The 27,815-nt window shown below is 45.3% G+C and overlaps 1 protein-coding gene across 1 annotated transcript in view; it reads right to left on the bottom strand.

Annotated features, from left to right (window-relative positions):
- KCNJ6 (potassium inwardly rectifying channel subfamily J member 6) overlaps positions 1-21,514 on the bottom strand; it is a 343,139-nt gene extending 321,625 nt beyond the window's left edge. Inside the window, exon 1 of the mRNA XM_059889585.1 lies at positions 20,495-21,514. The gene's annotated coding sequence lies outside the window, so the exon portion shown is untranslated. The remainder of the gene's footprint in view (positions 1-20,494) is intronic.
- Between the last annotated feature and the right edge of the window lie 6,301 nt (positions 21,515-27,815).

The raw sequence follows: 27,815 nt of genomic DNA on the forward strand, positions 1-27,815 counted from the left end.
GTGAGGACAGTGACTTCCCAGACAGCCACCCCCACACTGGTGGAGCCATGGGGATGAGGAGAAGCCCAGTCACACCCCCTGCGGCACCAGGGATGACCGGGGCTGCCCACCTCGAACACCAGCCCAGGGCTGCTCACCTCAAACCAGCTGAGGACAGCCCACCTCGAAAACCAGCCCAGGGCTGCCTACCTCACACCAGCCCAGGGCTGCCCACATCAAATACCAGCCCAGGACTGCCCACCTGGAGCACCAGCTCAGGGCTGCCCACCGCACACACCAGCCCAGGGCTGCACACCTCACACCAGCCCAGGGCTGCCCACATCAAATACCAGCCCAGGACTGCCCACCTCGAGCACCAGCCAAGTACTGCCCACCTCATACACCAGCCCAGGGCTGCCCACCTCAACCCCCCTTGGGTGGGTTTCACACACACGCTCATACTCAGAGAGAGGCCCTTCAGTGTAGATCACATGGACATGGCCTTCAGGGTGTGGTTTTGGCAGAAGTGGGGCTGGCTGGGGGTTGCCAGGAAAAAGTGGATCTACAAATAAGGTCTATTATTCCTCTGAATTGCCGGTCTTACTAGCAAATAAAGTATTGCTTCCGATACTGCTGCCCAGGTGGCAGCTATTGGTAAAGAACCCACCTGACCATGCAGGAGACGAAAGAGACACAGGTTCAATCCCTGGGTTGGGAAGATCCCCTCGAGGAGGGCATGGCAACCCACTCCAGTACTCTCGCCTGGAGAATTCCATGGACAGAGGAGCCTGGCAGGCTATAGTCCATAGGCTTTCAAAGAGTTGAACACGACTGAAGCAGCTTAGCACGCAACCTGCACTGATACTGCTGTTTAGCTAAACACCAAGATGGTTTTTCTATAAGCAAAGTTGTCCCTTCCCCTGTCTTGCCTAGCCTCTTGCTTTGGCTCACAGTTGTGTCTGGGATGAAAGCTAAGGTCCTGCTGGTGGTGCACTGGCTCCCCTGTGGTTTGGCCCTTCCCCCTCTCCTCGCATCTCCTCCCCATGGCCCCTTCATTGTGCCAAGCCCATCCTTCCCCACGGCCACCTCTAATTGCCCGAGTTCATCAGGTGAGGGGATAGCCTGGCTCCTCTCACTGGGTTCCACCAGAGTTAGGATCACCACACCTCACCCTGCTCCAGGACAGTGAGCCCACCCCCATCAGCTGTAGCTGTCCTATTCTGCTCCCCCCTCAGTAGGAAAGCCCCTTGAACAGTACCACTGTGCCTCGGGCCTGGTGGGACCCATTCCCTGTTTGCTGAGAGAATCACCATCAAATGAGAATGTAGATGGAAAACCACTTCCTGTGCTGGAGCTCATGAGAGGGTTTAAGGGAGCATTCCTATTATTGTCGTGTAGTGAAACTTGAATACTGTTCATGGAAAGCTGAACACCAAGAAAGGATGCTTTTGAACTGTGGTGTTGGAGAAGATGCTTGAGAGTCCCTTAGACTGCAAGGAGATCCAACCAGTCCATCCTAAAGGAGATCAGTCCTGACTGTTCTTTGGAAGGACTGATGCTGAAGCTGAAACTCCAATACTTTGACCACTTGATGCGAAGGGTTGACTCATTTGAAAAGACCCTGATGCTGGGAAAGATTGAACGCAGGAGGAGAGGGGGACAACAGGGACAACAGAGGATGAGATGGTTGGATGGTTGGATGGCATCACCAACTCAAAGGATGTAAGTCTGAGTAAACTCTGGGAGTTGGTGATTGACAAGGAGGCCTGGCATGCTGCAGTCCATGGGGTCGCAAAGAGTCGGACACGACTGAGCAACTGAACTGAACTGAACCTTGAATGCTGGGCTGTGTACACTTGCTGTTGTGACTTCTTCATCCTGGCTGCCCTTTAAAAATCCCTTGGGAAGCTCTGATGAGATACCAGTGTGTCAGGGAGGGGGCATCACAAATCTGTTAAATCTGTATGGCTGGGGTGTCCAAGATGGTCCAGAGCATCATTTGTCTGAGTAACTCTGGCTGCTTATTTGAGCCTGGCATCTGTGGTTCTGTTGTTTTTCCTAGAATGGTCATCATGCTGGCTCCAGAGTCTTTACTGGTCGTGGAAGATTCCACTCTATATCGGCCACTGCAAAGTGCCTTTTGAGGATTGTTCCCAGTGGATTTAATTTCCTTTAAAATTTTGAAAATGTTGATAATATACTATCCATAAGTCTCTGGTGGCTCAGATGGTAAAGAATCCACCTTCAATGCAGGAGACCCAGGTTCAATCCCTGGGGTCAAGAAGATCCTCTGGAGAAGGAAATGGCAACCCACTCCAGTATTCTGCCTGGAGAATTCCGTGGAATGTATAGTCTGTGGGGCCGCAAAGAGTTGGAAGTGACTGAGCAACTTTCACTTTCACTGGCCAAGTAGACTATGAATGCTACTATTAAAAAACTGCCCTTGGCCAGACAGTTCTCGCTTTCTGTCTCCCCTTCTTTCTCCCTCTCTCTATGTCACCCCCTTCTCTCCACATCCCTCAAGTCTAAAAATTGTAAAATAATTTTGAGAAGCTAATATACTCCCACAGTTTTGCTGAATCTCTTAAAGTCTCTTCTAAAGGACTAGTCTAGGACATTCCTGGCCAGTGTGAATGTGGACTGAAGAGTGGATCTCAGATGTTGAAACAGCAGATGAGGGGAAGAGTTCGAGGTCAGATGCCTGGAATCCTGACTCTGATTACAAATCCTGGTGATCAGCCACCCACGTGAACTTGGGTTTGGTTCACCATCTACCAATGGGTTCAACAGGGTGTGCCATTCCTTACTGGGTTCTTATGAGGATCAACTGGCTTAACGATTAGGCTATGATCTCTGAAAACTTGTATCCGTCATCTGAGTTCCACCCCGGGAAAGTTTTTGCCCAATGTCTATATTAGTTCCTTCTTTATAAACGGCCTGGTCTTGCGGTTGAGTGGCTCAAGTGGGCACAGTTTCTGGCAGCTGAGAAAAACCTGCTCCAACTCTTTCAATGTTCTCACATCCAGTGAGGTTGCTTACGTGAGCAGTGGACCAGGGGATTGGAGCCTTGGTAGATAGCCTTTCTGTAGCCTGTAAACAGCCTTTCTGGAGGGCCATTTGGCAAAATGTTGTTAAGAGCTTTAAAAAACACTGACCCTTTTACCCAGCAATTCCATATATAATACTTTATGCCAATGATGCATTCTGATTTGATGTGTACAAAGATGGTTATAATAGTGGTGGTGATGACAAAGAAAGGGAAACAAATGTCCGAAATAAAGACAAGATAGATACACAGTAAATACGTTTTGGAGTCACTTACAATGCAGTCTTCACAATGATTCTCCACATTTATTCAATGATACTAAGTACCTATCACTCTCATATTATGGACCATGTTTGTGATGCTAGGGATGGGTCAATGCGATGGTTAATTTTATGGGTCCACTTGACTGCACCACGAGGTGCCAAGATTAAAGGTTATTTCCAGGTGTGTCTGGGGGGCGTTGTTTTGGGATGAGATTAATGTTTGAATCGGTGGACTCAGTAAGGTAGATTTTCCACCCCTTCTCTTGTGTTAGACAGCATCCAGCCCACTGCAGGCCTGGATATAACAAAAGGTGGGGAAAGAAGGGTTTACCCCTGTTTCCCTGTCTCACTGCTTGAATTGGAACATCTCATCCCATCGTATCCTGTCTTCAGAATGAAATGCAAGTTATGAGCTCCCTTCGTTCTCAGGCAAGTACAGATCATGTTCAAGAAGTAGCCGGGGAGAGTGGTTTATTAGCAAGGGGGTTAAGGTCCCACCACAGAAGAGAGTGAGGCCAAAGGCACCTACAACCCACCTCCAGGTACTGACTCGGAAAGAAGCTGATGATGTATCAATATTATCAGGAGAGAAAAGCACGCAAGAGAATGGTGTTAAAAACAGTGATCCAGTTTTAGTTACAGACATAAATAAACTCATCTATTTACTGTATGTGCTATTTCCTTCTCTCTCCTCTCTCATTCCTCCCTTCCTTCCTGCACTCTGCCCTTCTGATTTCCTTTATACAAAAAGTTTATTTGAATCTTTACATTTTCCTCCACTGAATGTAGTTCACTGGTACAATGAATAAGTGAGAAACACCCAGGTAAAATAAATTGACTGTCTTTTATTGTCTTTAGTCAAGCTGTCTGAGCACAGGCTTTGTTAATCTCAAAATTTATGTAGTTTTCTGAATTAGCTATAAACATTCCTGGCTTTGTAGAAATCTTAAAATAATTGGAGAATTAAAATTGGCCAGTTACTTCAAAGGTAAGTGTTAACTCAGAGCAAGAAAAGATTGATTTCCAGAAATCTAGTCACATCCAAGATATAGTTTCTCTACATTTCTATTGGTAGGAATTTCACCAGGATGGATCCAAACAGGGCCACTTGTATGGAAACCATACATAAAAAATTGTTATATAAGTTACAAGGTTTTTTAGGTATAAATGTGGAGACTGTCTTCTCTGGTGGCTCGGATGGTAAAGAATCTGCCTGCAATTCGGGAGACCCGGTTTGATCCTGGATTAGGTAGATCCCTTGGAGAAGGGAATGGCAACTCACTCCAGTATTCTTGCCTGGAGAATCCCATGGACAAAGGAGTCTGGTGGGCTATAGTTCATGAGGTTGCAAAGAATTGGGCATGACTGAGTAACTAACACTTTCACTTTCTCCAGATTCATACATAAGCTTCTGTACATTTTGATACTCAGTTGTACCCACATGTATGGATGTGAGAGTTGGACTATAAAGAAAGCTGAGCACAGAAGAATTGATGCTTTTGAACTGTGGTGTTGGAGGAGACCCTTGAGAGTCCCTTGGAGTGCAAGGAGATCCAACCAGTCCATCCTAAAGGAGATCAGCCCTGGGTGTTTATTGGAAGGACTGATGTTAAAGCTGAAACTCCAATACTTAGGCCACTTGATGCAAAGAGCTGACTCATTTGAAAAGACCCTGATGCTGGGAAAGATTGAGGGCAGGAGGAGAAGGGGACAACAGAGGATGAGATGGTTGGATGGCATCATTGACTCAATGGAATTGAGTTTGAGTAAACTCCAGAGTTGGTGATGGACAGGGAAGCCTGGCGTGCTGCGGTTCATGGGGTTGCAAAGAGTAAGACACGACTGAGCAACTGAAGTGAACTGAACTGTATCGATGAGATTCAATATAAAATTCACTGTAAGGTTTTGATGGTTGAAAATGCTTGAAGAATGAGGTGGTCTTGTTTAAGTGAATTATTTGGATTATCTATTCCACCCAGGAGTAAAGAGAATTTAAACCTAGGAGTCCTAGGATTTCAAATTCAGTTGTTAGACATTGTTCTAACCCATGTGCTCACTTCCCTGTGTTTGAGCGTGCTAGGCTGGGCACAGCTCAGCCTTTGATGCTGTGGGTATCCACAGTGCATTTGGGGGCATTGTTCTATCCATGTCAAAGAGTAAATAGGTGAAACTTATTTCACCATTAGAGGCTCCAAGGAGTGTCTGCATCCTGAACATCTTCCCTTGGCATTTAAAAAAAATGTAAAATCATTAAACTGCGCATTATAATTTTCGATATCCTTTTAGAAGCAGGGGATAGGAAAAGTAGCTCACTAATTTATTGAGTTTATTTCCCTGAATTATTCCTACTCTATAGCTGGGAAGTCTGATAGAGAAAGAAGTTCAATAACTCATCTAACAGGGCTCAGTATCCGTCAAAACTCAGTCTACAAAATGCAAGACTCAACATTAACAACGATCTCTTAGGCTTCTTGAGAGGAAACGTGTTATGCTTAATAGTATGAGGGCTTAGACCAGCATAGACATGTCAGCAACCAACGACCTGGAAATGACTGAGTTTCAATTTTTATATGACTCAGAAAAGTGAGCATGTGACTCACCTGGTCCCATCTGAAACCCACACTCATCCCTTTCCTCATCCATTCACACAACTGTGTTTGAATGGCAGCCAAAATAGATGTATTTACTCGATCAAGATACTAAGAGAAGAAGACACTCATTCTCTCTTATGTCTCCCCTCTGGCCTCCATCTACAAAATCTGAGTGTTTTATTTCTTGTTCAGGTGGTCTTTACTGAACTTTTGGAGATGGCTACAATTGACTACCTGGGATGATACATTCTGTATTCATCTTCCAAAGAGAGCGCTCTTTAAATAGTTTAAACAGTTTCAAATATCTCTATGGACTTCCCAGATGGCTCAGGGGTAAAGAATCTGCCTGCCAATGCAGGAGTTGCAGGAGAAGCAGGTTCCATCCCTGAGTCGGGGAGATCCCCTGGAGTAGGTAACAGCAACCCACTCTGGAATTCTTGCCTGAAAAATCCCATGGACAGAGGAGTCTGGTGGGCTACCGTCCATGGGGTTGCAAACAGTTAGACACCACTGAGCATGCACGCACTGAATATTTCTACTGGAATTGGAAAACTTCAGGCATCATAGAAATCTTATTCAAATATCACATAATGAACAACTCTTCCATGATACACTTAGGGAGAAACACAGAGGGAGTGCAGTGATGTCTAAATCTAGCTCTTGTTTGCAAGAAGGTTAGCGCCTAGCAGAGCAGTAGAGCAGGCAGGGAGTAGTAACAGCCCAGGGAGTGGCTGCATGACAAAGCCCATGGAATGGTCTTCATAGAACAGTGGCCACAGAATGATGCCCATGGTGAGAGGGGCAGGCTCAATCATGACTGCACAACTTTGAATTTCAGTGGCATCTTCCAATATAATCGACATCTCAAATTTAGGGACCAGGACACTGAACTCAAGAAGTCACCTCATTTATCATTTTGATTCACTGAGACGACAGCACAGAAATTACCATCCTTTCCTTTCTAAGCATTTGTAGGCTGTCAGAACATCTAGTCCAGGCCCATTTCCTTCCTCCCTGTTGGAAACCATGGCCAATTCCCCCTCCCACGACCTCAGATTCCTTCTCTTGTGCTCAGGGCTTCAAGGCCCTAGTTGATAGTTTTCCTTTCTTTGCCAACTGAATGGGAGTTCTCTTGTCTTTTCTCATGCAATTGGACATTGCGAAATCTCAGGGATACCGTAAGGGCAAAGAGTGATCTATTTTGTGGTTAGAATCTGAGGCACACATGACTCAACCAGTTCCTTGATGTCTGGAACTGGGAGTCTTGAGAGTCCCTTGGACTGCAAGGAGATCCAACCAGTCAATCCTAAAGGAAATCAACCCTGAACATTCACTGGAAGGACTGATGCTGAAGCTGAAATTCCATCACTTTGGCCACCTGATGCAGAGAACTGACTGATTGAAAAAATTGAAAAGATCCTGATGCTGGGAAAGATTGAAGGCGGGAGGAGAAGGAAACGACAGAAGATGAGATGGTTGGATGGCATCACCAACTCAATGGACATGAGTTTGAGTAAACTTCAGGTGATAAAGAAGGACAGGGAAGCCTGGTGTGCTGCAGTCCATGGGGGTGCAAAGGGGGGACATGACTTAGGAACTGAACAACAACAGAGGTTTATTTGAAAATGATTGATAGATTTTGATTAAATTCTCATCTTCCAGACTAGTATCGTGTGTTACCACAATGTCATTTTTTCTTGTCTAGTGGCTCTAAAATCCAGGATTTACACACTTTATGGGAGGGCCATGGTGGGCTTCCCTGGTAGCTTGGACTGTAAAGCATCTGCCTACAATGTGGGAGACCCGGATTCAATCCCTGGGTTGGGAAGATGCCCTGGAGAAGGAAATGGCAACCCACTCCAGTATTCATGCCTGGAAAATTCCATGGACCGAGGATTCTGGTGGGCTCCAGTCCATGGGGTCGCAAAGAGTCAGACACGACTGAGTGACTTCTCTTCACTTCACTTCACTTCACTTGGTATTGTTTTGGAGATTAGATGATTATTTACAACCAGGAATTTTCAGGGCATTTATTCTTTCTGACTGTGAATTCCGGATAATCGCCGTCATTACCAAGTGCCCAACATAACCTGTTTTGTTCTCCCCACGACAGCCAAATCTCACAAAAGATTCAACATGGCTAATTTAAAATAAACTCCACTTCTGCACATAACAGGAACGAAGAATCGAGATTCTTATATCCACAGTGTAGACGGAAGGAACTATTTCGCTGAAACATAAAATTGGCTGAAATAAACATATTGTAGTTCACTATTTTTACCATTTTGAGGTCTTGTAAGAATGATCTTTACTCTTTTTACAGTGGTAAATCTCATCGACACCTGGCCTTGTGCTGAAGGGGGCCAAGCCACTGAGGCTATTCCCAAAGGAAGGTGGGTCCACACAAAGCCCAATTTATGTTTACTCTTTGGTGACAGCTCAGTGAGAGGTCTGAGTTAGTGACAGGCTACTGAGCGGCAACCCATCTAAAACCCCATGTTTCCTGGGGGCTCCATTCATGCTGTTCAGAGTGAGACTAAATCCCCAGTGATTTCCATCAAACCTTTAGTGAGTTTTACTCCAAGGGCAGAGAAAACCGTGGGATTCCAACATACATGACAAGGAATGACTATGAGACGAATATCAAGCAACACTATTTTTGCAAACGAGAAAGGAGTCAAAGGAGTTCTTTTTTCTCTCTGCTTTGTATCACAAAATAGCAAGGCCCTGGCAGGATTAACAAATCCCCCATATGTAACTGTGGGCATCCTTGTCCTCACGATGCCTCAGGAATGACAAATTCCCAAAGACACATTTTGGAACGCTGCAGCCCAGCGTTTGCATGTGAAGGTGATGACAACCACGGAACCGCAGCTCTCAGCTCAGCCTCCTTCCCAGTTGTGTTATTTACCCACCGGAACGAGCTCGACACTCCACACCTGGACTAGGGCCACATGCAATCCCTCTTGCTCATGGAGTACATGATTTTGGAGCTTTCTTTGGACTGAAGCCATCATCAGCCTGGTCTCTCCACTCATGAGTGATCTAATTTCAGCACCACTGATGGCGCTCAAATGGGACCATTTCTCTGTTGGGGGTTGATAATTCTGAGTCAAGATGCTAGGTCTTCTTCCCTATCAATGTCCAGCTGTTTCCAGTATTTCTTTTCAAGTTTGCCTTGCCCGAGGCTGACAGACGAAAGTGACAAAGTAAAATCTGTATGCTCCCCTCTGCCCCCCAACCAAAGCCACTCCTTGAGATCTAAGACTCAAGGTCCACGCTGATGCCTGGTCTCTATTTACTCCATGGCGTGGCCCACCATACCCCTGCCTGCCCAAACCTCACTGCCCATACTTTCTGCATGCAGACTGATTTCTCATTTGAAAAGCCTTTCCTTTCCTGTTTCCCCATCAAAATCCCACCTCTTCAAAGATTCCTTTACCTTTCACCATATTCTTGGATGTTTCCTCTTGTTACTAGCTTTGGTTAACATCCCCTTTCCTTACTCAAAACCTAGCACTCTCTTGTTTAAAGCTATGCTTCTTTGTCTTGTACAGTACTGTTTAATTGATGATACTGTTTTTGTAAAGTCTAATGCCTGTAAGCGCTGAAATGGGGATGCTTTTCCCCTTTTCTTTCCTCATCTTCTTTCCAGGTGATAAATGGTATATTTCCTGCCATATCAGTTAAACAAAGGATGTCACCATCATCCAACATGAGCCAGTGACTCCTGAACAAACGCAAGGCTGAAAAGTATCTGCCATCTAGTAGCCATCAGCCTGAGGCTACTCCCTAGGGTGAGCCCTGAGGAAACTCAGGATGTGAAAACACAGGATACTGGCCCCAGGTATGTGAGGTGCATATCAAAGAAATGATTTCAGTGAGTCCAGACTCTTGCATCTTCCCACATGTAGAAAAGCTCCAAGTTCCTTAACTTGGGATACCTGGTTTTCTTTAATCAAAAATCATTTCTTAATGTTCCAACTACTTGCCCTTTGCTGTCAAACTCCTATACATCCTAGTTCCTTCCCTCACCTCCTTGGAGCAACTTCTCAGAGCTTTCTGAAACACTGCCTTCCAGGCTGCAAGTCCTCATTTTGCCCCAAATAAAGCTTAACTCGCAACTCTCATATTGTGCAAATTTTTTTCAACACACAGTAAGTAGTCTTAAAGATTTGTTGACTGACTGGTTCAAGGCACCATGATAATCCAGGGGGCAGCTATTAAAGGTCAATGTCTGGAAATACACAGATGGTCAAGAGATGTTTTAAACAAAAGCAAATGTTACAGAACTATAATTATTCTCCCCTTGGTTGCACGAAGGTTTGCCATGATAAGCCGGCTATTCAGTTTTTTTGTACTGTGGCTTTTCTCCAGAGTACACCATTTTAATTTCTTGATAGCGTCTTTTATTTAAAGGATAATAGATGAGACTATTAATTTAATGTAAGAACTAAAACCCTTCTGGACGGATTATCTGGAATTCCAAAAGGCTGAGCAGTTTATTTATATAAAGAGAACGGTAGAGAAGCCCTTGCTTTCTGCCCATAATCTTCTCCACTTAGTGTGGATGCTGCATATTTTATCTGTTGGAACAAAAGCCTTTTGTTGTTGTCTCTTCCCCCTGGGCACTGAGACCCCGCAGAGGAAGGTAAGGCCAGGCATTCCGTCTCCGGTTGTGACTTTGCACAGTTCTCAGGTGAGCACCCACGTGGAAGTCTTCACTATGGGAAGGAGCCTACAAGAGGGGCAGTGTTTGAGAAGAACCTAAGCCAGCCGTTCTTAGCATCAGTGTGTGTTTGACTTCCGGAGGAGATAGGCAGATGGTTTGCTCCATCCCAGTTTCTGATTTAGTAGGTCTGGGGTGGGCTTGAGAATTAGCATTTGCAAGCAGTCACGCTGGTGATACCATTGCTTCCAGTTCTGGGACACAGTTTGGGAACCACTGACCTAAGCTGCCTTCTGCGAGCTCTGGTGCTTCCTTCTGCCCACAGAGATCCACCTGGGGCCAGAAAGGAGCCAGGAGAGGGGCTTAGCTGCTGATGAGAAAGAGGGCCGCCTAACGCAGTCTCCTCAATGGAGGAATCCCTTTGTGACAGCGTGTCTGTAACAGATGCGCTTCACTTGCTTCTCTGCATTCTCTCTCCTTCTGTGTCTCACTGCGAGGGGCCTGCTCACCCCAAGAGGGTGACTATATATTTAGGGTATTCACTGGTGAGTCTTCAAGACACAGTGTAAAAGGAAGGGGTCCGTTCCTTCTTTGTTATTATTGAAACTGGATTCCTTAAGAGTAGGGATTTTATGTTATTCACACCATGTTTTGCACAAAAGAAATGTCTGTAAATCTGAATCGTACTCTGGCTGATGTCACTGGGGTCCCTACACTGTAAAGAACTTGGGGCTTTTCACAAATAAGAAGGTTCAGGGTGCTGTGTGTGTATCTGTGTGCTCAGTCATGTCTGAGTCTTTGGGGCCCCATGGACTGTAGCCCACCAGGCTCCTCTGTCCATGGAATTTTCCAGGCAAGCATACAGGAGTGGGTTGCCATTTCCTCCTCCAGGGCATCTTCCCAACCCAGGGATCGAACCCATGTCTCTTGCATCTCCTGAATTGGCAGGTGGATTCTTTACCACTAGGGCCACCCGGGAAGCCCCCAGAGTGCCATGAGATACCTCCAAAGAGGTATTTCACGTCCTACCTGTTGATTGCAGATAGAGAGGCACTGACAACATCAATCAGGTGCATAAGTCTTTTCCGTGAGTTATGAGGCCCATAGATACAGCCTCACCACGTGGTCCCTACATTCCAGGCCTGTTCTCACCGACCACACATTCTGTGTGTGGACTGAAATGTCACTTTGGAGAAATAGACTCCTTTCTCTCTTAGAGAAATGATGGTTTCCCCATAAAATGCTGGCCTCATAGAGTGACCATCATAGCCTACTCTATGGACCTCATGGAGGTCCAGTCTGATCTGTGGACCAAAACTGTAGGTCATCACTGCCCTCATGGGACCTGGAAGCTCTTTGCGCTGGTAGAGACTTTAAAACACAGGCAGCACGACGACCGCACTTCTTGGCTCCTCCCTCCTTTGCGGCTTCCAGGGATGGGGAATTCAGAGCGGTGCCAGTGGAGAGAACAGATCGTATCGGCCCTGCCTAGCTCTGGCTACAGAACATTCTTTCTTATACTGAATGAAAACATGTCACTTTGTAACTTCTACCACGAGTCCTACTTGTACCTGTAGAGGCCAGCAGAGCAACTCTAGTCTCTTCATCTTCAAATATCAAGATACCTGAAAATGACCTTCCTGCTCCTCAGTCAAGAATTCTCTAGGAGAAATACCCACAATTCCTTCATCTGTATCTTACTTTACATGGTTTAGACTTACCTATCATCCTAATTGCACCCTCTGTAAGCCACGGAGTCAGGTTATATCCCTTCTAGGTTGAAATGACAGGAGCTGGTGAAACAGCAGGACCCTATGATAATTGCCCCGCCCCGCTCCAAGTCCTCAGCCTGCCTTTTGGTCTGGTAAAACAAACTTTGGCAAAAAAAGTAAGTTTAATCAGGGAAATGAGAACACACAGAAACAAAGGAAAACACTCAAAAGAGATCCAATATAGTTTGGTCATTAGGCACAGTCGAGGAACTTTAGTTCCTTCTCAAGGGCTACAGCTAATATTCTGAGCCATATCTTGTGAGCTGTCTTATAGATACTGAAACCCTCACCAGGTGGAGAAGTTAGCTACATGATGACCAGATTGTAGCTGTGATATAAGCTGCCATAAAAATGGCCTCAAAAAAAGGAAAAACACCGACCCTGGAACTGAAGATTAACTGTACCTAAAACCATCAAGACAATGCTGGTCAGACCACTGATGATCAACTTCAAGATGATGGTCAGAGCTGACTGTCAGTTTCAAGATGACTTCTGGATGTAGCCCCTTCCCTCTGTCTGTAAATGCTCTTGCCCACTGATTGTCAGTGAGGGGGGAGTCAGCCTTTGGACAGAAGTCTGCCTCCCCTACCAGTTGCTGGCATCCAAAATAAGACCAACTTTCCTTTCCACTTTCCTGACCTCTTCATTGGCTTTTGAGCAGTGAGCAGCCAGACCCTACTTTTGGTAACAGCGGTAGTGAAATAATGCCTCTTCTCAAGGATACTCAAGTCATTAAATACAGGTTCCACTGTGAGATGTTATTCACCTTGCAATGGTAAGATATTTACAGTGTTCATGAGTTCCCCAATCCAGGATAACTGCCCCATAGAAGGATGAACAGGGTGTTTTCACATATTAACGGTGGGTGTTTACTGTTTCAGTGGCAACCTTGGCCCTGCCTGAATGCACCAGGGCTTTGGCACCTTGGCTGGAGAAACAGAACAATACAAAAGAGCTGGAAGCATTATGGGTCACCACCATGCTGCTTTCTCACGCATCTCCTTCTGACATTTCTCTTTTTTGAATGTATGAAAAAGTGAAAGTGTTAGTGGCTCAGTCGTGTCCAACTCTTTGCAACCCCATGGACTATAGCCTGCCAGGCTCCTCTGTCCATGGAATTCTCCAGGCAAGAATACTGGAATGGGTAGCCATTCCCTTCTCCAGGGGATCTTCTCAACCCAGGGATCGAACCCAGTGTCTCATGTTTTCCACCTTGGCAGGCAGGTTCTTAACCACTGGTGACACCTGGGAAGCCCCTAAAGTCAAAAGATCCCAACTAAAGTCATGTTGATGTATGGCAAAAACCACCACAATATAGTAAAGTAACCATAAATTAATTGATTAAAAAATACACCACTGAAGAAAGATTCAGGGGCTCAACAAAACACTATTTTCAGCCAGGGATCTTTTCACCACTGGGACAAATCATCTCCTCTGCTCCACTCTATTCCTGACCCATACTAACTGTATTTCTTTGATATCAGACATTTATATTACAGTAATCAAATCTGCATGCTTAATATTGGGTATATATGTCAAAGACTCAAATGTGCTCACCCTACCAGTTTGCCTTCCTCCTGGGCATAGAGATAAACTGCCGTTTCCAGCTACCCTTGCAGGTAGGTGTGGTGATGCAATATGGGCAAGACTGAATTACTTCCAGACTTGTACCACTGAAAATCTCGTGCATAATCATCTATCCCCCCCTTTCCCTATCTGCCAACTGCATATCAAATGCTCAGGGGATCGTGGAAGCCAGGTGTTAAAGATAAATAAGTATCCATCACCCTGGGTGCTGGTATGGTCTCTGCCATTAGATTCACACAGATGAAAAATAATCTTCTATTTTGCTAAGCAGCTGTGATTTAGGGACTTTCCCGTTGCAGCAGCTATCTAATTAATAGAGTTCACGTAGCCTCATTGAGGATGAAATTTAATGACACATTGTTAGAAATAAACAACAGCATCTACTGCTGATATAGTGACTGCTTTGTTCTGGACATTGCGCTAAGAACTTCACTGTCACATTCATCCTCGTAACATCTCTGAAGTAGATATTATTATTACGTCCCCTTTACAGATAGGCAAACCAAGAGCTCGAAGTAGAGCAGGGTCACTCAGTTAGTGCCACGGATTATACCCTGTCACCAGGTATCACCCTCTTCTCTGTAAGAAGATCCTACATCTCCACCTGTTGCTATGTGACTTGCAGTACCTCTGGATGGGAGAAATATACATCTCCATCTCCACGTCATTGACCATTGGCATCGGCATGGCACGTGGCTTGCTTTTGGTCAACGGACTGTGAGCGGATAACTTGTGTCATATCTGGGCAGGACTTTTAAGAGCCATTGCTTAAAGTGGCATTCTCCTTTCTCTCTGAAAATGGAATGGAAAGTTCCAGATCAGATGGGTCCTTTAGCTGGGATTCCAGAATGAAGAAGACCCAAGGAGCAGAGTCACAGCTGACCAGCAAAGGCATATAATTTGGGGGAGAAATAAACTTTGTTTTGTTAAGTCACTGGGAGCTTGGAATGGTTGCCACTGCACCAAACCTGGTAAAAGCTGACAGATAAATCTAGAACTTGATGCAAATGCAGTTAGTTAGATACCAGAGTCTGTGCTTTTCACCACCAAACAACACCTCCCAGACACACTGTCACACGTGTACACATTCCTGTCGGATGATATGATGTAAATTTACAGCATCATTAAAAAAAAAAGTTATGTTCTCATTCTGGGTAAGAATGCCTATAAGTTTAAAGAGCAAAGGGCCAAAGCATGAGGATTGAAACTTAACTTGCAGACTCTCTCACAACGCACATAACACGTTCAGTTTCAGCCCCCTCCCAATCACACTAAAAAAAAGAAAAAAAAAATTGTTGGCAAGGATGTGGATCTTATTGATTCATTTGCTGATTCACTTTGTAAGGTTTTCACATTGGTAACCACACCTCTGTGACGGGGAGTTTGGCAGTGAATAGTACCCAAAGTCTATCCACTGAAAGAGCTGCCAGTTCTGTATGGTCCTTGGTCCTAAGCGCAGGCGTCAAGAGGAACCCGGGATTAATCCCGGGATTAATCTGACCTGGATTCATCTGTAAAAACATGAATTAAACAGCCATTTCATTAGAAATTGGGGTTAACTTCATGCATTGTAAGTAGGAAAGCTGATTGATGGTCTTAATGCGTCTGGACAAAAGAGATTTGAATGGTTGTGTGAACATTGTGCAATGAGAAAAGTCAGCCTCTGGGGTTTTGTTTAAATAACTATTCAATTCAGTAATAAATAAATAATTGGGTATCTACAGTTGATTAGCAGGTATGGTTAGATCAAAGCCGTAGTTTAGGGAATACTGAATATTCTTTTTAAGATAACATTGTCCTTCTTTGTTGGAAGGAAATAATGTTGTATTATTAATTAGTGCCAGTAAAATGTTATCAAGTATGGGTGTATTATAGTCCTTTGTCAGAATACCATTCGGGCACTAACTGCAGTTATCATGATCTCTTCTTTCTATAGGGTTCTGATTATTTCTAGGACAAGTTATTTTAAATCTATTTTAATATGTATTTTATCCCAAATTACTTTATGGTATTTTTCTACCTCCTTAAATACCTTAAGTATAATGAAGGGAAAATAATCTGAATTCAACAGAAGTGTCTGGATAATTTTTCAACTTTACCAATTCCCCTTTGATTGATACTACCAAATTTAATAATTTTATAAAAATCTGGTTGAACCAATTCTTTCTTGGTACTTAAATGACAATTATTGAAAATAAAAGAAACAATGAATGCCATCTTAGTAAGCCAAATCCAAATTTGTTGAACTTAAACATCTCTGTTTCACCAACCTTAAAGTTCTGATGCAATGAACTTAAAAAAAAAAAAAAAAAAACACCTTGCTTTGAAAAGTACCATCACTTTAAATCTGGTTAAAATAAATAAATAAATAAATAAATAAATAAATAACTGCCTTCTCTCTGAGCTCCCTTCCTCCCCCTTGTTCTGATTCTCTCTGGCCCATTTCCCTTATTAACCAATATATTATTCACGTATCATTTGGTTAAGGAATAGTTAGTGATAAAAAGAAAAGCTTTATCTTGCCTACCTGCTCATTTTGAAAAAGAGGGTTTATCTTGTTTTCAAGAGAATTCATTTTATCAACATTATTAAACCCTTGAAGAAAGTAACATTTTCTACCTGTGAATGGGGTTAAGCTTCCATAAGGCTGTATTTACTTTCTCAAGAAAAAAATGAAGTATAATTTTGATATACACTGTTGTGTTAATTCCAGGTGCAGAGGAAAGTGATTCAGTTCGGTATATGTTATATATACACATACATATGAATATATATGTATACTCTTTTTTTCAGATTCTTTTCCATTGTAGGTTATTACAAGATACTGATGTAGTTCCCTGTGCCATACAGCAGGTCTCTGTTGTTTATCTATTTTATATTAATATAAATATTTCTTAATTCCAAACTCCTAATTTATCCCTCGCTCCCCTCTTATTTTTACTAATTTTTAATTTCCAATGAATTTCTTATTGCTTATTAAACAGTTATTCTCATGTTTTATTTTCTCTTTTATCCTGTAAACTAAGGGTAGTTTGTGAGAATGGGGAAGAATATGAGAGTGAATAGAAGCAATGCTATGTACTCAAAGGAAAGAGCCAATGCCCGTCCCGCATATTAAACAAACATCTAGGTCATACAAGTGAATATATTACACTGATGTTCAGGAAATACCCGGGTGAGGTACCAAAATTATATAAACAAATTACAAAACAGCTCCAAGTGTGCTGGAATAAAATTAAGTTGCTCTTCTTAACAAATCCTACTTGAAATGGGCAAGCCAATTATTTGGGGTATGCCACTGACTGCCATCAGGACATAATGACATTTTGCTCAGCAATTAGCCATCCAAGAAGGAAGCAAACCACAGTCTGGTAAATAAGCACTGAATACATGAACATGGAATCTACCAGAACTAAGGATGATTGAACAATTTCACCCAGTTCATTTATGTTTCTGCCTTTTAAAAGAAAAATTAATGAGAGAAATTCAACTTTACTAATAATTTATATTCTTATCTGACTTTATCATCATAAGTAACATCCACTTTCTGCTGGTGAGATCAGATGAAGCAAAGACAGAGTAATCTGCCTTGTTTCAGCCCCAATAATACTCCACACATCACTTCTTTCTACTTTAGGTAGCAGGGCTTCTATACATTCAGCTATAGATAAACTAGTCAATATCCATCAGGAATGAAATGTAAATGGAGTGTAATATCTCACCGTTTGCCCAGATTTGGAACAGACTGCTTCCATTTTCACTAGCAATCACGAGAAAATTAAAAAGACTGGAAAGTATAAACACACTGCTTTATCCAAGTCATGAGTGCTCTGCACAGCTCATCTTTGGAAAGCAATGAAATGCCCAACAAGGAAAACCAGGATACATCTTGCTTACCTTCCTAAACAACAATCCAGAACTAGCTCAAGACCACACACGGATAAGAGCATCCTCAAAAGAGAATGACATCCAAGGGAATTGCGGATTCTTTACTAGCATTTCCATCCAGTTGTCAAACCTTGACTGGGCTCTGCAACTCAAAGTGTGCCTTGTAACACCTGAATGCCCCCCTTTAACAGCTTCCTGTTCAAAATGGGACTGCCACCTTGCTCTACTGATTTTCCTTATCAGAATCAGTCTGGGGGAAGGTTGTGTGAGGAGCTGGTACCAAAATTGAGGAGAGGAGGACAGAGACCAGTCTTGCCTACGGTGAACACAGAACGACGAGAGGAACTTACCCGTTTCCCCTGTATGAATGCTGAAATGGAAACGGAATGGCAATAATCGTCCCCTCTGGCACAGTTTCTTCCTCGTTTCTATTAAGAGAAGTGACTCCTCCTCTGTTTGCTATGCCTGCAACCTTAGAGATGTAGTTGCTCTGCTCACACGCTGACTTGAAGTTAGACACTGGATCTCATCTCACAGACGCACCTGGATTCCCTTTCCTGGAGCTCACCAGCTCTGCTGAGAAGTCTACTGGGTCTGGGCTAAGAGTACACTATTTCTCCACCCTCCTGGTTCTCAGGACCCCTAGACAGCAGTTGGTTAGCTGGTATCTCCCTGGCCACAGTGCTCCATTTCTGCCCTCTACGCCCGACAAAAGTTAGAGAGAGAGAGGGTGAGGAATGAATGAACGCTTTTGAAGCAAAAGGGACTTGGTTGAAACTAGGCAACTCTCATCAGGGACTGATCTGTGGCTTGCGCGCATGTGTGTGCGTGCGTGTGTATGTGTGTGTCCCTTTCCTTCCCCGAGGGTGGGATATCCCCCATTCTCAGCTCAGCTCCGATCCTCTGCTGTTTCAATGTTCTTTGAATAGCTATTCTGATGCACTGCCATGCGTGAAATGGATGATTGGCAAGCTTCTCTGTCCCACGCAATTCCGTGGATAATCATATATCCAGATTCTGCACGGGCAAGGGAATCGGTCTTTAATGGAAAGGGATTGACTTCCCACGACGAAAGGAACGAAAAGTTTTCTCTGGGGAAGCGGGTCGGGTTGTGGGAAGCCTGCCGCCTGGGCTCTGGCCTTGGTGCTGAATGCGAAACCCGCTGCCCAACCGTTTCAGCGTCCCCGGATCAACTTTGGGAGATTTGATGGGGCCCGGCTAGTTCTAGACAGCCCCTCGCAGGCTGCCGGCTGGGAGCTGGGCAAAGCCTATGCCCTGGGACCCTCCGCAGGACACTTGGCTCCCTTATTTCTTTGCTCCGATCTGGGAAACTTTTGTCCAACGTTTATTTGTAACCGCAGCCGCTTTCCTCCCTCCCACCTGGGTCGCCATGGAGACTTGAGCTCTTCCTCTCTTTTTTTTCTTCTCCAGGCAAAATGGGCGAAGCTTAGTTAGCACAGCCCTGACTGTAGCAAGCCCCTTCTTCTTTTTAAGCAGCTCCTGGGCATCCCTCTCCTCCATTTTCCAGCAGAAGAAAGGTAGGGAATGGTGCTGGCTGAAACGTGGCATTGTACTCAGTTCTGTGGGGCCCCTTTTGATCAGCAGACTTTGGATAAAAGCAGTCAGTAGACATGCTAACCTAATGATAAATCTCCAACTCCTGGACACTGGAGTTTCATCCCCCACCCCCACCACCCTTTCTCTTTTGGGAGTGGAGGCAGGATTCTTCAGAAAATTCTGGTATTTTGTTTCTCCACTAATCTCACCCCATTACTGTGGCTGTGTTTGTCAAGCTATGTTTCCTCCCTAAGAGCCTCTCCATATTGAACCTGGTACAAGAGATGTACCTGTGGATTGACTCAAAGGTTTTATTGGGTTTGGGGAATACTAATGCTATTTCTGCTAAAAACTCATTCAAGCTTAATGTCTTGATGCAAATGAACATATACCCAGGAGGAAGCAAGCCAGCGGATTCACCCAATCCCCTAAATGCAGTAAACATCTCATTTTTATCATTTAGAGGTTTTTTGTTGTTGGTGGTGGTTTTTTCCCTCTTATAATTACAAAACAATTCAGCTTACTTCTGGGGAGAGCTTCCTATCACTGTTGCTAGTCATTATATCACAGCTCTGGTTATACTGATCGAGAACAGTTGGGAGTTGTTTCCCCTTCTCTGTTTGTTTCTCCCCACCCCTCACTTTTTCTTTCCCTCCTTCTCATGTTTCTCTTTCTGTCTCTCCCTCTCTCTCCTCCTCTCCTCTAGGCAAAGAACAAGGATACAGCTTTCCACAAAGACGATGGGCTTCTCCCAACTGTGAATGACTACATAGCAAGCCACCCCTGCCAGTCCGTCCCTGCATTCCATCTTTGCCAACGGATGTTGAAATGATGTCTGTAATCACTGACGGGGTTTCTCCGAGCTCAGAGCATGCAGACCCCTCCTCTCCCCGCACCCCCCCGCCCCCCTTGAGAGTTTTCAGTCTCTAATGAGAACCGTATGAAACAGATTTCCCTTCTGTTATGTAACCTGCTTCTCTCTCGCCTGTCCCTTGATTTGGGCATACCCCGTTTCTCATCAGAGTGGAGATGCATGCAGCGGCGGAAGCTGGGGAGGGGGAAGTGGGGACCAGAGGGCACGAAACCTCTTGCCCAGGTCGCTGCTAGCTTCTCGCCTTCTAGCAACTCAGCGCACCGCTTACCTTGCTGCGGACTGGGTGGCTTCATTCAATCATGATCTTCTCTCCTGGAGCGGAGCAAGCTTTAATAATTCACTTACACGATGGAGAGCGAGGGGAGGAAAAAAAAAAAAAAAGACAAGGAAAAAAAAAAAAAAAAACCCACAAAACAAACCCGGGGTTTTCAGATGGTCAAATTTCACATCGGCCCCGGGAGGCGGTTAGGAGACTCCATTCTCCTCGCGGTGCAGCCAGCTCCGGGTCTAGCTTCCAGGTTCCCGCGGGTCCCCACCCCTCCGCCCGCCCAGCCTCTCCGGCCAGGTGCGGCCGGCCGTCTTGGAACTGGCTCTCTCTGGCCGCGAGCGGAGAGCCGGGCTGGGCGCCTGGGGTGCCAACCGAGGGGCGGAGGGGTGTGCGATCGAGCAGGGGCGGGGGAGGGGGGGCGGAGACCGGGTGGAGAGAGAGGGAAGGGGAGAAAAGGCGAGAGTGGCGGAAAAAAAAAAAAAAAAAAAAATCCCTGGCTAGGAGAAAAGTGCTGGACCACGCAGGGAGACGTCATGAAAGCCGCAGATTCGAAGAATGGTCCTCAGTTCCAGGCGGCTGGCTGAGCCCGGCTGGCAGCGCACGAAGCGATCAAAGCGAGCGCAGCGCCGCGCGCTGGAGGCAAAGCGGCCGCACAGCGCTTTTCCGGAGAGGCGGGGGGCGGGGGGCCCGGGGTGCGGCGGGGGGCGGGGGACGGCGCGGGAGACCCGGGAAAGCCCACTCGCCGCCCCTTTTCATCACCCGCGCAGCGCCAGATCGCCCGGATTAGCCGGGGTAGAGGGAAGCATCTCTCCGATGCCCCCCCCCACCTCCGTCCTTCCCAAATCCCAGCCAATGCGGAAACTGCCAAGGCAAACCCCACCCCTCCAACACGAAACTGGGAAAGTGGGGCGCTCGAGGTCCGGGAGGGTTAGGGTTAGCCTCCGGTTCCCACCGTTCCTCCTAAGCTGTCTTAAGTTATTCTCGGAGATAAAGCCTGCAAAGCAGGGAAGCCGAAGCTCGAAGCTCGGGGCTGGGGGGTGGGGTGGAGAGGGATCAGGGTTTGACTTCGGGTGGGGAGGGGGCGCCCCTTCTTTCATGCTTTTGTGACATCAGGGAAAATAGTCTCTTGTCCCTGGTTCCCTCTGGGCTGGGATGGCGAGGCACCCCCGGGGGGTGGGAAAAGGGGAACGGGGAAGCAGGAGGGCGCACCTTTCCCGTGGCCAGGAGGGGGCGCATTGAGAGGTTGCGTGCCAGCCGAGGGGCAGCGCCCCCAAAGCGTGCCCCGCCCAGACCAGCCGCTGCCCCACCCCTGGCCTCGTCCAGATGCTGGCTCTGCTCTGTGGCACCAGAGGAAGAGAAGGCGACTGTGGGCTTTTTCATACGTAATCCGGGTTGCCATCAAAGCTGACTTTGTCAGGTCCTGCACCACCGCCTCCCCACACCTTTAGAGTTTTAACTTGCTTTGTATGGTTATTGAAGAAGGGAATGGCAACCCGCTCCAGTATTCTTGCTTGCAGAATCCCACGGACCGAGGAGCCTGGTAGGCTACAGTCCATGGGGTCGCAGAGTCGGATATGACCGAGTGACCATCACTTAACGTGTATGGTTATTCCAGGGAACACCTCGAAGTGCTTCCCTCAGCAACCCTTCTTTTTTCTCAGATCTTTACAAACAGTACTTCCACATTCCCAAAGCCTTTCCACGCAACTTGGTTCAGTTCAGTTCAGTCGCTCAGTCGTGTCCGACTCTTTGTGACCCCATGAATCGCAGCACGCCAGGCCACCCTGTCTATCACCAACTCCTGGAGCTCACCCAAACTCATGTCCATCGAGTCGGTGATGCCATCCAGCCATCTCATCCTCTGTCGTCCCCTTCTCCTCCTGCCTTCAATCTTTCCCAGCATCAAGGTCTTTTCAAATGAGTCAGCTCTTCACATCAGGTGCCCAGAGTATTGGAGCTTCAGCTTCAGCATCAGTCCTTCCAATGAACATTCAGGACTGATTTCCTTTGGGATGGACTGGTTGGGTCTTAGTTGTGCCATGCGGGATCGTTAGTCTTGGGCCAGGTACTCAGGAGCTGTGGCACTCAGACTCAGTAGTTGGGGCACACTGGGACCAGAGCAGCTGGTTTCAGTAGTTGCCTGGCAGGGGGCTTAGTTGCCATCCAGCATGTGGGATCTTAGTTCACATCCCAGGAATTGAACCTGCCCTGGGTTGCAAGGTGGATTGTTAACCACCAGACCACCAGGGAAATCTCATCCTATTCACTCTTTTATGTTACCCTTTTTCCAGGGTAGGTGGGTTGACCAATTGGGAAAGCAGTGAATACCATTGGTTGATTATTTTGTAACGTCTCTTTCAGAAGCTGGCTGTTCTTGTGCCTTTTTTTTGTAAAGCAGCTTTCCTTCTGCAGAATCTCCATCTCCAAGAGGGTGACCGTATTCAAGAACAAGGACTGGCCAAGACCTCTTATTTCCAAGATTACTTTATTTTCTACCTGCATCTTACGCAGCAGTTCCATTCCTGAAGAATGCCTTTTGTATGCAGAAGTGCTTGCCTCAAATTTGCATCATCAGTTATATGCAAAGCAATCACAGGCACAACCTGTGGGCTCATACTTGTTGATTTTCCCAAAAAGGTTTTGTAATCTCAGTTGCTCTTACTTCTGAGTCATACAACCCATGTACAAAAGATATCAGTTCAGTTCAGTTCAGTTCAGTCGCTCAGTCATGTCCGACTCTTTGCGACCCCATGAATCGCAGCACGCCAGGCCTCCTTGTCCATCACCAACTCCTGGAGTTCACTCAGACTCATGTCCATTGAGTCAGTGATGCCATCCAGCCATCTCATCCTCTGTCGTCCCCTTCTCCTCCTGCCCCCAATCCCTCCCAGCATCAGAGTCTTTTCCAATGAGTCAACTCTTCGAATGAGGTGGCCAAAGTACTAGAGTTTCAGCTTTACCATCAGTCCTTCCAAAGAGATCCCAGGGCTGATCTCCTTCAGAAAGGACTGGTTGGATGTCCTTGCAGTCCAAGGGACTCTCAAGAATCTTCTCCAACACCACAGTTCAAAAGCATCAATTCTTCGGCGCTCAGCTTTCTTCACAGTTCAACTCTCACATCCATACATGACTACTGGAAAAACCATAGCCTGGACTAGATGGACCTTTGTTGGCAAAGTAATGTCTCAGGATATGTAATATGTGATTTTCATGCTCCACAGTGCTTGCTGGGGCTAGTAATTTCATCAGAGAACCCAAGTTCATCAGGCAAGGTAAGCCACTTCAACTTACAGTGTCTTCTACTCACACTAATCTTAAGATGACTTGAATGTCATTTTGTTAATAGAGTGTATCAGAGCCATGCTTTGCCTGATTGATACTTGGAGACCTAGCTTTACATCATATTTGAGTAATAGAGCCTTTTGTCAATGTTTTGGATGATTTTACCAGTAAGCTGGAGAAGGAAATGGCAATTCACTCCAGTATTCTTACCTGGACAATTCTACGGACAGGTGGGCCACAGTCCATGGGGTCACAAAGAGTCAGGCATGACTAAACGCACACACACACAAAGATAAACAAAGGACAACTGGACTCAGCAATTCCTGGGGGACCCTGGAGTAAAGATGTGAGTCAGTTTGGTGGAAACCTCCCTAGAATGTTAGAAGAATGACTCACAGTGACTGTAGTTGCCTAAAGATAGTTCTATTAATATTTAATCCAGGAAGCTGCTAAGGTTATTTCCACCAAGTTTAATTATGTAGGGTTCTACCAGTGGAAGGATTTCACAAGGATTTCTCTTGACTAAGTCAAGAGACAAGAATCACTTATGTATCTCCTTTAAACACTTTGAAACCTGACTTGAAACATGAGCCAGGGTGATGGAGGCTGTGGCTCTTCCTGAATCGTGTCAAGTCAAATGAAGTGAAAGTCACTCAGTTGTGTCCGACTCTTTGCAACCCCATGGATTATACAGTCCATGGAATTCTCCAGTCCAGAATACTGGAGTGGGTACCCATTCCCTTCTCCATTCCCTTCTCCAAGGGATCATCCCAACCCAGGGATTGAACCCAGGTCTCCCTCAATGCAGGCAGATTCTTTACCAGCTGAGCCTCAAGGGAAGCCCAAGAATATACTGGATTGGGTAGCCTATCTCTTCTCCAGCAGATCTTCCCGACCCAGGAATAGAGCCGGGGTCTCCTGCATTGTAGGCAGATTCTTTACCAACTGAGCTATGAGGGGAGCCCCCTCCTGAATGGTGTAGGAGTTTGTTTTGAGTAAGGTGGTTCACACACACATGCCCTGGGATTTGATTAACACCAGCGAGGGGAACGATTGACTTAACTGAATTCGTTTATTCCTGAGGGAGCTCTGATCAGCATGGGTATAACCAGGAGTCTTGGTGACGTCAGGAAATCAGGCATGCTGTGCTTCAGAGCTGCCCACTGTGGCTTTTCTGAGCTCCTTGGAGCGCTGTCTCTCAGGTTATACTGTGTTCACTATGCCTGGAATCTCACTTATCAGTCTATTTTATGATTTCCCATGAAGGCAAGGGCTGGGGGATGGGGCTCTCAAGCCTTTAGCGCTTTCCATCTCAGTCTCTGGGGAGATGAGTGTTCCAGAGCTGACAAAGACGGTGGCTTTTAGGATCCATTGATTCTTTTATACAGATGAGACTGGATTCTCCCCCACATACCCAACGTGTAATGGAGGCTTATTAGCTGCCGGAATTGACAAACTGAATTACTTGACTGGGTGTCCTTTGTTGCTGCTAATCTGGTTTTCTCCAGCTTTGACTGTGGCAATTTGCAACGCAGTCCTGCTCCCCCACCCACGTGCAGCTCTGGGTCAGCTTTGGGCATGCTGACATTAAGAAGCGAGGTGGATTGTATTTCTTTTTTTTTGATTTTGATTATAAATTTGGAGATATTCTTTTTTTTTGACCAAATTGACCTGTTTTTTATTTCGCTTAGATTTTTAAAAATTAATTTTATTTATTTATTTATTTTTGGCTGTGCTGGGTCTTCGTTGCCTCGTGGGCTTTTCTCTAGCTGCAGAGCTGCAGGGGACCTCTTCCCAGGTGTGGTTCACCGGATTCTCATCGTGGTGGCCTCCTAGTTGCAGAGCACAGGCTCAATAGCGGTGTGAGGTTAGTCGCTCCGTGGCATGTGGGAGTCTCCTGGACCAGAGTTCAAGCCCATGTTTCCTGCTCTGGCAGGCAAATTCTTTACCACTGACAGATCCTGTGAAGCCCTGGAGATCCATTCTTAATAAATATCTCTAGGTGAAAAAAATTCAGTACTTTTGCTAAGACAGGGCTTTCAGATGGGTTTAAGCTCCATAGCATGCTGGGTGTTTTAGTGCTATGCTTTAGTAATAATACTTTTATTTTCCAGCTATTCAGCTATTGGTTTCCTTTTGTTGGATATCTTTCATCTCCTACAGTTTCCTTACTTCGGAATTCCATTCACTGTTCCTAGTGATCTTAGATTATAAGTGCTTATAACGTTTTGAAATTATACATTTTAATTCTTGTTTCCTGATTTGATGAATAAATGAAATCTGAAGATTCGCTTAATAAATTCTTTCTTGTAGAATGTTTTATTAGCTCATCATTTAGCAGGTATTACTCATTTTAATCACTGTGTCTCTCCCAAAGAATTCATTAAAATGCAATTTAGAATGATCATGATTTCAGATACAATATCAATATTTCAAAGACCACAGGAGGTGATAATTACAAACAATTGTGTGAATTAGTTTTCCTATACCTCTTCATGGAAATAATTTTAATTAACATGAAATCAGCAGAAACAAAAAATTGAAGGCCCAAGTATAGGAACTGAATTTGCTCTTTCTGCAGTTAAGTTATGGTAAGATGTCCAGCTATGACAATCCTCAGTTCAGTTCAATTCAGTCGCTCAGTCATGTCTGACTCTTTGCAACCCCATGAATTGCAGCTCGCCAGGCCTCCCTGTCCATCACCAACTCCCAGAGTCCACTCAGACTCACGTCCATTGAGCCAGTGATGCCATCCAGCCATCTCATCCTCTGTCGTCCCCTTCTCCTCTTGTCCCCAATCCCTCCCAGCATCAGAGTCTTTTCCAATGAGTCAACTCTTCGAATGAGGTGGCCAAAGTACTAGAGTTTCAGCTTTACCATCATTCCTTCCAAAGAGATCCCAGGGCTGATCTCCTTTAGAATGGACTGGTTGGATGTCCTTGCAGTCCAAGGGACTCTCAAGAGTCTTCTCCAACACCACAGTTCAAAAGCATCAATTCTTTGGTGCTCAGCCTTCTTCACAGTCCAACTCTCACATCCATACATGACTACTGGAAAAACCATAGCCTTGACTAGACGGACCTTTGTTGGCAAAGTAATGTCTCTGCTTTTGAATATGCTGTCTAGTTTGGTCATCTTTCTTTCCAAGGATTAAGCATCTTTTAATTCATGGCTGCAGTCACCATATGCAGTGATTTTGGAGCTCCCCCAAAATAAAATCTGACACTGTTTCCACTGTTTCCCCATCTATTTCCCATGAAGTGATGGGACTGGATACCATGATCTTCGTTTTCTGAATGTTGAGCTTGAAGCCAACTTTTTCACTCTCCACTTTCACTTTCATCAAGAGGCTTTTGAGTTCCTCTTCACTTTCTGCCATAAGGGTGGTGTCATCTGCATATCTGAGGTTATTGATATTTCTCCCAGCAATCTTGATTCCAGCGTGTGTTTCTTCCAGTCCAGCATTTCTCATGATGTACTCTGCATATAAGTTAAATAAGCAGAGTGACAATATACAGCCTCGACGTACTCCTTTTCCTATTTGGAACCAGTCTGTTGTTCCATGTCCAGTTCTAACTGTTGCTTCCTGACCTGCATATGGCATTGCCTTTCTTTGGGTTTGGAATGAAAACTGATCTTTTCCAGTCCTGTGGCCACTGCTGAGTTTTCCAAACTTGCTGGCATATTGAGTGCAGCACTTTCACAGCATCATCTTTCAGGATTTGAAATAGCTCATCTGGAATTCCATCACCTCCACTAGCTTTGTTTGTAGTGATGCTTTCTAAGGCCCACTTGACTTCACATTCCAGGATGTCTGGCTCTAGATGAGTGATCACACCATTGTGATTATCTGGGTTGTGAAGATCTTTTTTGTACAGTTCTTCTGTGTATTCTTGCCATCTCTTCTTAATATTTTCTGCTTCTATTAGGTCCATACCATTTCTGTCCTTTATTGAGCCCATCTTTGCATGAAATGTTCCCTTGGTATCTCTAATTTTCTTGAAGAGATCTCTAGTCTTTCCCATTCTGTTGTTTTCCT

The sequence above is a fragment of the Bos taurus genome, chromosome 1 (genome assembly GCF_002263795.3).
Source record: "Bos taurus isolate L1 Dominette 01449 registration number 42190680 breed Hereford chromosome 1, ARS-UCD2.0, whole genome shotgun sequence".
NCBI classification, from domain to species: domain Eukaryota; kingdom Metazoa; phylum Chordata; class Mammalia; order Artiodactyla; family Bovidae; genus Bos; species Bos taurus.